This window comes from Heterocephalus glaber, unplaced genomic scaffold (assembly GCF_053883595.1).
Source record: "Heterocephalus glaber isolate CG9 unplaced genomic scaffold, H.glaber_assembly_v1.0 deba00001765, whole genome shotgun sequence".
NCBI classification, from domain to species: Eukaryota; Metazoa; Chordata; class Mammalia; order Rodentia; family Bathyergidae; genus Heterocephalus; species Heterocephalus glaber.
This window is the reverse complement of record NW_028258462.1, coordinates 88,830-101,252: the sequence shown is the minus strand read 5'-3', so window position 1 is coordinate 101,252 and position 12,423 is coordinate 88,830. Positions and strand designations below refer to the sequence as shown.

General features: G+C 41.2%; 1 protein-coding gene across 1 annotated transcript in view; it reads right to left on the bottom strand.

Moving 5' to 3' along the window:
* Positions 1-12,423, bottom strand: part of LOC101704253 (zinc finger protein 449-like) — a 207,276-nt gene that overhangs the window by 117,180 nt on the left and 77,673 nt on the right. The gene's annotated exons all lie outside the window — the stretch shown is intronic.

Here is a 12,423-nt window from a genome sequence, read left to right as displayed (position 1 = left end):
TGCACTGTAACTTGTTTTCTTTGCTAATAGAAGTGAAAGCATTTATGGCAGTGAGTTTTACTTTATGTCTAGTTTTCGTTACCCTCTATCAATTTGAGGTAATTTTCTTTTTGATGACCTTGTTGTCACTCATGGTTTGGTTTATTATCACCACTGGCATTTTAGCTCGTGTTGGCTCCCAGAGCTGGACCATGCTGATATTGTCCTCTCCATTTTTGCTTGTATTGCATTTGGATTAATAAATAAAATTCATTCTATTTCTGCTATGTATCCATTTAGTTTTTCTTGAAGGTTTATTTTCTGTGACCCATGGAAAATAAGCATTCAATGTATGGGGCATGCGTAGAGGGACTGTCAGCTGATTCCAAGTCATTAGCAGTGACCCTGGTGCTAACGCTGGGCTAGTGGCATGGAATGCATTGCCTTGCTCCACGTGCTGAATGCCTGCATTTTTCTCTGGTACTGGTGGTTGAATCCATGGCCTTCACACTGAACTGCATCTCCAGCCCTTTTTGTTTTTTAATTTCAGACAAGGCCTCTCCAGGTTGGTAAGTTGCCCAGGCTGGGCTCAAACTTTGGATCCTTGTGCCTTGGCCTCAACATTTTTTGTATTGTGCCTTTGTACAAGTGTGTGAATCAATTTTCTGAATGCTGAAGAGCAATTTTGGACAAGTGACTGGCCTGTGAGCTTGGCATTTAAAACCCATAGCTAAATGTTGAACCTAGGGGAGGCATTGCTTGTCCTACTAGTCTGAGATTGCTCCCTCTCAGATCCCCTGGTTGCCACTCCTGAGCCCAGAGAGAACCCCTAGAAGTCCCTTTAATGTTTTTTCGGGCCTCATCCTCCTGAGTCACCAGGGCCTGTTCTATAGTGCTTTAGGGAAATAGGGAAAGTACATGGGACTCTGTCCCCAAGAGGCTCACCACCGGTGGAAGAAGAGATTTATTGCACTTTGCTAGCTTGCTCCTGAGGTCTCCACAGCATACTTAAGGGGACCCAATTGGGTACCTGCAGGTCACCGCATGAGCCTTATTCCCACAAGCCCCTCAGTTCTAACCTCCTGATGTTGGGTGAATATTCTCATACATGACCAGGGCTCATGCTTAAGCCCAGGCCCAGCTCAAGCTTCTTTTCTAGTCCACTGTAGCACATGTTGCAATGGGATGGCGGGGGGGAGCTCTTTCCCTAACCTCTCTTTAGTATTTACACATTTAGTATTTAGTATTTAGTATTTAGTCAGCCCCCATTTCTTGGATGTTAACAACTTAGATTGGGAGCTGAGGGATTTCTTCATCCTCGTTGTTTCCCATTGAACTTTTGAGACAGGCCTTCTCAGAGTAGCATGGGCTAGGTCCCCCTTAGTAAAGATCTTGAATATAAAAATATTACAAACATATCGGTAGATTTTCAATATCTGCCCTCAGTTGACATCTTTAGTGCTGAACACAAGAATGAGAATATATGAAATACTGGACATAACTAAGATGTGAGGTCCTAGATACAAGTGAAATAGCGTCCAAATCAAAACTGCTCCATAATAATAAGCAGGCTGTAGTTTAAAACATGGAATTAGCCATTAAAAAAATTTAGTGATTTTTATATCTTTATGGCTAGTTTATTTTTCATTTATCGCTAAATGAATGTTAATCTTAAGAATATCCACCTATATTTAATGTTATAGTCCTAATGCACTAAAAAAGGGCTGCCCTGAGAATGAGTCTCATTGACATTGCCTGACTAGTTTCCCTTCGTAAGAAGAGAATGTCACTGGCCGGCGGGAAAGAAGAGGTGGCCACCTTCTCCATCTGTGGTGAGAGAGGAGCACCTCCACTTTCACATCTATTGAGACTCTTGTGTCCACTCTGAGACCTCCAAAACAGTACTCTCAGGTGGACCCCCCACCTGCAAAAGAATGCCCTAGTGCATCACAGTGTGAAGGAAGAGTAAAGGTTGTTTGTGATTCTTCATGATTTCCACTTTCCCACTGAATGATGGTTTACTTACCATTGAGAAATCTTCCATCCTTTACCAAATGGCCTTGTCATACCTATGTGCTTTGATTTCTTTATTTGCTGAAAATGCTTTCCTCTCAACCTGTGGCTCACAGAAAAATGCTCACATAAAGATCTTGTAGCCCTAATCCCAGAACCTGGTACTATAGCACATTGTTTTGCAAAGACTTTACATGCATGATTACCTTAAAAATTATCAGATGGGGCATTATACTGCATTATCCGGGACAACACGATGTAAGCACAAGAGACATACAAGAAGACAAGACGATCGGTGTCAGGAGTAGACCCCAGACTGATGACTGGAAGGGCCATGTGCAAAGCAATGTGGGTGTTCTCTGGAAGTAGTAAAGGTCAGGAAAATCATTTCTGCCTTAAGGCTTTCAGAAGAAACTAGGTCCAGCCAGCACCTCGATTCTAGACTTCTATCTTCTAGAGCTGTATTGAAATAAATTTGCAATGTTTTCGGTCTCTAAATGTGTGGTTATTTGTTATGGCAGCAATAGGAGACTCATATATCTACCACCAAGAGATGGACCTGTGTCTCCTCACTTGGAATCTTGGGCGTGTTTCAGCCAGCTGCTAATCCAGTACTGTAGACGTGATCCTGTGTAAATTCTAAAGTGAGGTCCCAGAAGATCATGCAACTTCCATTTCATTCACTTAGGGGTGCCAGGGGTAGATTTTTGTGCCCCCTTTAGACTACATCAACATTAATTTTGTACCTACTCTGCATGTCTGTGTATGTGTATATTGCAGAGGTAGCTCTGTGCTGTGTTTGCTTCCTTATTAGCTCAAGGATCCTTATTTGACTTCTGAAATTAAACCTATCCTTATGTGAATACCTCATATATTTTTCTGTGGGCACAATCTGTCTTTTAGAAGTCACTTTCTGAAAACAAACAAACAAACAAAAAAAGAAGTCACTTTCTGAATCCTCTGCAACACAGTAAAACCAACATCTCCACAAAGATTTTAACAAATTTTAGCTGTGTAAGTTCTGAAGAAAATAAATCAAAGGCCCCCTATACCATTTAACTGGCTACATTTTCTGTGATGCTGTATATTTTACACCGAGAATATATCCACATGCTATCTTCCTTGCGATATAAAGCATTTTTATGCTTATTGAAGAATAGCAAAATTATGGAGAATATACTCTCCTTTCTTTGCTTCTAAATGCTAGAGGCAGCTGTACTATTTCTTGTGAATCCTTCCAAATATTTTACAATACAAATTTTCCCCAGAATTTTGAAAATTGTGTTACTATACATCTTGTACTGTGAACTTATTTTCTTCATTTAATAACACACATGGGCTTCATCACATGTTAGCACACAGAAATCCATTGTTTTCAATGAATGTAAAATGTAGGGTAGTCCATGAACTGGACTCACTGGAGTTCATTCAGCCATTCCCCAGTTGATAAACATTTAAGTTACCCCTTTTCATGCTGGGCATGGTGATGCGTGCCTGTAATCCTACACTTGGGAGGCTGAAGCAGGAGGATCTCTGCGAGGTCAAGGCCAGCCTGGGTACATGGTGAATTCAAGTTCAGCCTGAACTGCACAGCAAGATCTTATGTCAAAAAAAAAAATCATTATGTCCCTTTCCCCAATTATACTCCTATTGTCTCCAGTGTGTTATTTATTATGTACCCATCCAAATATTTAATATTAAACATTTGACAGTTTACACAGAAGTAGGATCATAATATATTCATCTAACTGCAAATTTCCTTTTCTCCTTGCAAATATATATATATATATATATATATATATATATATATTTTTTTTTTTTTTAATCTTTGCCCATTGGCACACAAAAATCTGCCACACTGTTTCAATGGCTGCAGTGTAATCCGCTGAATGGATTCACCAAAATTTACTTAGGCCTCTACCCAGATACATTTTAGTTGTTCCTTCAGTGTGGCTGGCAGGTGAATGTTCCAGGAGGACAACAGAGATCTGATTGAGAAAATGTCACCTCAGATTGCCAAGAAATATTTCAAAAGAGAAGGCAGACATATTCTAACTTTTAATTGAAGAAAAAAATAATAAATATATAAATAAATTAAATGCAAAAATAAAATGAATACATAACAAGGAATAAATAAAATCTATTAGATCTGATTCTGTGAATAATCCTCATAATACAGGAGATGAATTGAATCTTACTTAAAAACCATTTATACTTTGTTTCAACAAAGTGGTAAAACAGAGTTCCTGTTTAAAAAGGAAAGGAAATAAAGAGAAAAAAAAGCTAGTTGCAAATCATGCAAAAGCACTTGAAATTAAAGTTAGCAAAAATCAGAATAGGCCTGCGTGTACCTTTGTCCAAGTACTCTACTGTATGTGTTTGTGCCCAGCTTATAAATGAAGGCAATATAAAAACAAGGCCTGTGAGGCAGGAGGCTCCAGGCCCCAGGCCAATATGATGACACTGTGTACTCTGTGGGGCTGGTGGCTGACACAGTCTACTCAGCAGGGGACTGTTTCTTTGGTCTTCTTGGGCACAGGTCACAGGTGAAATGTCACCCAAGTCATGAAAAATTCAGGCAAAAGTTGCCAGACTTAGCTTCCACAGAAATCATTTTTTCAAAAATTAAATAAATAAATAAATCATATTTTCATAGTATGACATCTTTATCTTATTTCATTTTGTTAGTATATGCTTGTGATACCTCTAAATCTGTACCTTACAAAAGTGTGTTGTTTTTTTCTGTATCCCTAAAGGATGGGCAGGTTTTAGAAGTTGTGATGAAACAAGTCTCAAAAAGGAAGTTTCACAGCTTTGTCTCTTCCTTGATGAGATGTGAACCAAAGGGGAAAGTGTGTGCTCATGTGTTGAGTGTGAATAGACCACAGCCTTTGGTACTGCTTCCTACTCTGGCCTGCAGTATACGCTCAGCCTCTGGAGGCTATGAAACTGGGTCAGGCCATGTACAAGAACCAGGTCACACTCTCAGGGCAGCTAGGCCTGAAATGAGTTACTTTGTTTTCCTGTTTCCCTGACTTCAGTCACCTTCATTCCAATCCATCTCAGCAGTTCTTCCTTACAATATCTTTCATGGTCTAGTGTCATCTTTTCTTTCTCCCAGCTTAAATAGGTAAATGTAACTGCAGCATCAGGGAAAAAAACATCAGGGAAAAAAATGCCAGCCATCCCCACTGAAGTGTTCCTCTTTAGAAAAGACGTTAACTCACCTGCTTCATTTTGCTTTTCTAACTCTGTCTATGACAAATGACAGGTCTCTCCATTCCTACTCACCCTGCACCACCATCCAACTGAAGTCTGAGATGAACTCTCATCTTCCTGATGATGAAATTGTGAAAATTATTGGAATTCTACAATAGGTTAAATTTATTTTTGTAATTCTTTATTGTTTTCATTTCTCTATTGCACAGTAAACTGTGAAAGTTCAAAGACCTTGTGTGTTTTGCTCAGATTCTATTCTAGAGCCCGGCACACATGGTAGGTGCTCAGCAGTAATCAGATGGACAGATTTAGACCTTTCTTGTGCAAATGTTGATTTTCCAAAAGGAAGAGGCTTTCTCCTTGAAAATAAACTAGATGAAGTCAGGTTGTGAAGGGAAAAAAATTAAAATTGCACTTGTTTCCATATCTCTAACCCATTTTTCCTTCCCATTATTCTCAACAAGTGGAAAACTGCAAGTTTGCCAATTTTGCATAGGGTCACAGGTTAACACGTCTCTGGTATTGTTGAATTATATAACATATGATTTTCCAACAAGACGAACTCATTGAGTTCAATATATTAGATTCTCTCTAAACAGTATGCAGCAAAGTCTATGTCTTCATCATTATACTCAGCAAATTTATTAAGCAGATGAGAATGCAAACTCCTCTACATAACGAAAGGAATGATATAAATAGCTCGTAACATCGGTAAACTGTTAAAGTCTGACTTCACAGCCTTCAGTTTGACCCATGAAGCATCTCTGTGAAATAAGTAGGACAGGTGTGACTATTTTACCTTGAAGAAGCAGAAACCAAGATTCACTGGAGTAATGTGACTTGCTTAAAGTCTTTCAGGTCAGTAGAAAAAAATGTCCACTCGAAATTCTCTTTGCTTCCTGACAGATGGTGAACTCTAGGTAGATGTACTACGGTAAGAGAGGAGAGAGGAAACTGGTGGATGGTGGGTAGTGAAAAGGAGGTGAGAAAGGTGAATTGCCCTTAAATTTTCCTTCAGATCAGTTTTAAGAAGAAGAAGAATGTATAGAATTGAGAATATGGAAATGGAGTCCCTTAGCAATTCTTATGCCAAGTAGTCCTACACAGTCTTTGTGTACTCCCAGGCACAAGTAACTCTTGGTTCAAAGGCTTGGCTAAGGACTATTGAGGAATTGTTCTTTGGATCATATCTTCAGAAGCCTCTCTGGGCCTCTAGTTCCCAGGCTGCTGCTGATGTGCAGGGATTGGGGATCTTCAGAGGTAATGATGCATCCAGAGATGCTGGAGGGGACCTTCACATTTTAGGAGACTTTGAACAAGCCAGAGCAACTGTGTTGAGTATTCCTCATAGCATCCACTGTCAAGTGCACCACTGCCAATCTCCAGAATGAGGCAAGTTAAGAGTCCTCAGAGAAAGACAAATAATGTCCCTGCACTTTCTTGTTACATCCTTTCAGGTTTCCCTGTGACCTTTTCCGTGGTCAGTTCCCAGAGGGAACAGCATGCTGGGCAGGCTGAGTTGCACAGGGCCTGCAGGCAAGTTGGATAGTTGGGGAGACATAGAGAAGTTTACTAGGAATTTTGGTGAATTCTACCACAGAGAATGCTAGATTTGAAGTGCCCTCGATGGAACCAACTTCATGGTTAATTGGGTGCCAAATGGCAGGGGTGCTGCTGCAGGAGAGTTTCCTAGGCTTCCTTCCCAAGGAGACCAGAGCTTGTATAGGCCCATTGCTCAGACTGCATTAAAGGTATCATACATGTTGGCAGCCGTGGAGACAGAAACAGGTAAGATTAGGGAGACAGACACTGTGAGCCTCAAAAGTGAGGGAACACAAGGAGATTTTGTGTTTGCTTTTAAAAATTAGTGAACCATTTGCCAAGTGGATGAGAATAAGGTGGAAATTAAGTTCACCTTTAACACTAAAGTCATAGGGCTTATATGCTCCAAGTTTATCTAGATATCAAGCACCTAGCTGGTCTTAGATAGTAATTTGACTTCTAAGGCTGGCTCTGCCCTCTGCAGAAGGGACACGAAAGGTGCTGTAAACCAGCAGTTCTCACCAAGGGGCTGCCAGAGCATCAGTACACACGAGATCTTTTAGAAATGCTAAATTTCTAGCTCTACTTCACATCAACTGAAGTAGAAACTCTTGGCGTGAGGACCAGGAAACCTGGTGTCCAAACAAAATCTGAGTTTTAAATGCTATTCTAAGAGGACAATGTGGCGTGAGTTTGGGGGGGGACTAAAAGGAGGAAATGGGAATGTGAGGTTGGAGGAATGATTTGGACAGGTCGGGAGGCAATACTGGAGCTTTGAGCAGCGAACAATAAAAGACAGATTACCAGTCTGACTCAGCATGGAAGATAGGAGAAAGGGTTGGCTATCATGTGGAGCATGATGAATGGCCTTGAAACCAAAGAAGGGAGCAGGTCTTGAAAGATATCAAAACAGGGGAGCTATTGAAACTTAATGAGTGGAAGAGTGACATGGTAACCATGGCATCTGAGGAAAATTAATGAATATGTACCACAGAAATGTGAAGCTGAGTCATTTTGAAAAGAGTCTCTCTCTGCAGGGACATGATAGACAGTCCTAAGAAGGGATTCCTGGCTTTATAAGAGACACCCAAGATGTCTTAGTTATTTTTCTCATTGATGGGACAAAATACCTGACACCCAAAGTTGAAGGAGGAAAGGCTTATTTTGGCTCACAGTTTGTAGAGGGGTCAGTCCACAGTCGGCTGGCTCCAAGGCAAGGTAGTGTGGCAGAGGGGCATAGCAGAGAAAAACCGGTCCATGGCAGGGCAGGCAGAAAACAGCAAGCAACTGCAGCCTGCCTTCCTTATTTTCTTTTTATTCTGTTCAAGCTATAAACCTAATGGATGATGCCACCCACACCTAGGGTAGGTCTTCCCATTACCAACACCCAGAACAAAGCTAACCAATCAGTTGACTAATTTAGTTATCACACCCTTAATCCATATTCACACACCCTTAATCCACATTCACACACCCTAGATCTGGCCACCTCTGAAAAGCCCCATCTATGAGCACATGAGCCTTTGGTGAGACATCTAGAATACAAGCCATAGCATATGAGATTCAACATGGGAAATGCCACTAAATAAGATCCTTGCGATCCTGTCTCTTAAAATAGAATGGGGCATAAGGTAAAGAAGAAAAACCAGAAGCACTCCCTTTATGGCAGCTGAAATCCGCGCCCAGAGGCCTGAGGATCGGCAGATAAGGGGGTACTCCTGAAGAGACAACCCACTTAGCTTATGCTATTGAACTCAGATTTCCTCTGAGGAGTCTGCTGCAGCCCTCAAGTGGGAGAGAGTTCCTTCTTGCCAACTCAAGTTTCACAGAGTTCCAGAGCTTGAGAAGACATAGGAGAAAACTTTCTTGGTATTGCCTACCTAGCTCTTCCTCTTTACTAAGTCCTTAAATTCCAGATCTGGAACAAAACAGCTTCTAGAAGCTTTCCTGGCCTCTTCCCCTCCCTCCTTTCCCCGGGATGTCCATATCAAAAGGCCGCATGTTTCCTCCACTCCTCTCAATCATGGCTCCTTCCCTCTCTCAACCTATGTTCATGATTGCTGATCCCTGAGACTTTCTGAATCCATGTACTTTTTTCTGTAGTTGTGTCACTTGCCTGAACCCATAATGATAGTCAAGAGCAGGTAACACAGAGGGAGAAGAGGAAGGAAAAGACAAAAAGCAGAATGGGAGGGCTTAGCAATGACTGCATGTCAATGTTAAACCAGGGACTGGACTTTTGTAGGGAGTTTTCTAAATAGAAGCAACTTTCTTCTCAACAGGGTCATAATTATGCCCACCTACCTGCCATTATTGTCTTTTAAGAAATAGAAGAGAGCTGGAGATTTAGCTCAGTGATTTCGCCGCCTGTTGAGCAAGCGCAAGGACCCGAGTTCGGTCCCCGGTACAAAAAAAAAAAAAGAAAAGAAAAGAAATAGAAGAGCTACCAAGCAAGGAAAGCATTTAAATCTCTTGATAAAAATTAGATCATGATTCCATTTTGTCCCTTTTTCTCCTCCCCAAACCCACTTACCCATGCTTAGTTCTTATGTTCATTCCTCTGGGAAAGGGAGAACACAGTAACACTCCCTGGTCCCTGTTCATGGGCATCTCCTCCTTTCCAGCTCAGTGGAAATGCAACTGGCAAAATGGCAGCAGCAGGCTTGAAATGTGGCAGAGGTGAGGCAGGAAGACAGGGCGTGGCTAAAACTGGTTGGGAAAGGAGGCATGACCCAATCCCGGGGACATGTGCAGGAACAATTCTGAGTCCCGCATGTGGACTTCTCGTGAGAACTCAGGCAGGTTTTTGATAGGATGACCTGATGTGACGCCAGAGTGGAAAATATAAAAAAGGGACAGTTGCCATTAAGCACTCACTTTTGTGTCTCTTCTGGTAGCCCACCCTATGCTGTAGGATGTATTTTTATTTTTTCCTTCCTTTTCCTTTTTACTTGGCCCAGTCTTGCTCTGCAGAGCCCATTTATCCCCTACCTTTCTCTTTTTCCCTATGTTTAATAAATGTGAACATTTTCCACTGTTTATGCTTGTTTCATTCAACTCTTTGAGACAGAACAAACCTAGAAATCACTTCTAGAAGGAGACTCCAGCACCCCAAAATCCGGTAACAGAGGGAACAAGGCAGTAAAGGAGGAAAAGGGAGAGATGAGTTGGAAGGGACTCATGAGAGCCATGGGTAAATGCCACATCACTGTTTTCTGGGAGGGAGAAAGTCTGGTACGAGCAGGCTTTAACCTACAGACATGCTCTTGTGCCTCAGCTACAGCAAGCAATGGCATTCTGCTCCCTAAGCCCTTGACCTCTAACCTCAACCTTGGGCCTTACAAATGCACACGTAAGTGGAAAAGTACCGTTGTCTTTTGCTCTTCCTCATCCTATCTTCTCCTGGAACACAGAGATTGGAATATAAACCCACACTCCTCACATCTGGTTCAGGTAAGCTTTTGTTTCCTTGATTCAGTCTCTGCGTAGGGGATCTGGAGTTGGAGCACACACTTCTTTACTCTGTCCCCTGAATGTATTATCTGTTCACTTCTCTACCCCCTGAGATTTTGTATGCTGTTTTCCTACTGTGTCCTCAGAAAGGCCATGGAGTTCACATCTCTTAGCCATATGGTGGGGAGGTGGCAGAGGTGTGGAGTAGAGTAACATCTCTCCTCTCCCTTTATCTCACCCTGCCATCTCATTCCTTAGTGTCTACATCTCCACAGATGCATGTTTCCTTCTTTTTCTGAGGTAGTGAAGGCTTCATGAGACAATAAGAACTACATGACGAATGGGGCCCTGGAAGACTGTCAGAGGGCTGAAAGGGAAGAGTAGATACTGACTGATGAGTCAGCCAGGATCCCTGAATTCTAAATCCTGTTCCACAACTTTGCGAAAAGAATATCTTTCTTCCTGCAGCCTCTGTATTCAAATAGTGACCTCAGTTCTCATTCTGTTTCTCCCCAGGAACAACTAAAACTAATCACTTCCTGTCCCTTTCCTTAAATTATTTATCTCTCAAATAAGACTGGACACATGTTCCCTACTCATGACCATAATTCATGAGAATTACGCCAGTATACATGAAGACCTGCAAGATGAGCTTTGAAGACAAAAAGTATTATAACAGGGTTTGTGAAAATGGATTGTCCTTTCTGCTGGCCCACTTTGAAGGACATAGCGGAATATCATGAGCCGCAGTAACTACTAGCTCCACTGTGGTAGTATTTCTTTTAATTTTTGAGTTACTCCTTTCCAAAAGCTGCATTAATAAATGAATGTGCTTTGAATGGTGGTACAATACCATATATAGAGAGAATGCAAACAAATGTGGATTCACACCAAGAGAGTGGAGTCTTCTACAGGAAGTTAAATTTCACCTTCTTAATTCCAGGGCACAACCTCAGTTCTGGAAGGAGTGGGGGTGGGGTATCAGTCTTCAAGCCTCTGGAAATATAATGGGATCCTTTTCTCCTAGGTCACTTCTTCCTCTTGGCTTAGCTCTTTCATTCTTTTTCAGTAGGCATTTTTTGCCACCTCTTAGCTCTTCCATTCTTTTTAAGTAGCCCTTTCATTACATTGAGAATGCATCTAATACCATACAGTCTGCAAAATTTCTACCCCTAGCTATCACCTCCCCTCCATTTTCAGGCATCTCAAATCAAGGGTTTCTAGTATATTTTGGTTCTCTTAAGAGCAGTGTATGTAGCTGAACTGAGATATCAGCTTGTTGTTTAATGTTGATTATAGAGATATAGAGGAGCATATCTAGAAAGGAATATCACACCAGAAAGGTACCCTCCTGGCCGTCATAAAAAACAGCTGGAAATGATGAAAAAGTCATCAAGTATGTTTAAAAGCATACTTGCACACAAAGTTTATTTTCTTTTCTAATTAAATAGGTCAAAGATGAAGGAAGAATGTTCCAAATGTTTATGGAACATTTACAGCAGCCCTGAGAGGAAAAAAATCACTATCCCAGTTTTACAAATCTGAAAACACGCCCAGAATGATCTCTTCCTAGAACTATATCTGAAAGCATCTATTCTAAATAAGTGAACATTGGCCACTTCTGGATGGTTTGGAATCGATGGAGTTTTGTTTAATGTTTAAATTTAATGTGAAATGTGTCATTTTCATCAGAAAATAAAATTTTATGAATATTCAGAAGCCTTGGCCAGTATCATAAACCAAGCTCTAATGTTATAAATCCATGTCTTCCAACTTTTTTGATAACACATTCTTTTGTTAAAAGGTAATCAATTGAGAAGGAAGAAAAAAACATCAGAAAAGTTTCCATCTGGCCTGGTTCCAACTGAGACCATAATCCTAAGGCACATGCCTTACTTTGCTAAGGTATTTCTGGATGTTTCCTCCTGGTATCAGATGTGCACCAAGCCCACGAAGCCCCAGGGCTTTCCTTGCCATTTTCAGTAAACTAAATGCTCAGACTTTCCAGCTGATCATTCAGGTAAATGGATAATTGAGCAGTCATAAAAATGGACCTTTCTCTAGGCCCTGGAACAGTACATATCAATTTAAAAGCCTCTTGTGCACATAATCAAAGCCGAAAAAGGCCATTCACCACTGCCTTGTGCTTTCTACAAAAGGACACCTGGATGAGGACCCAGACCCTTATCATTTCATTCTATAAGCCTGTATTGAGAG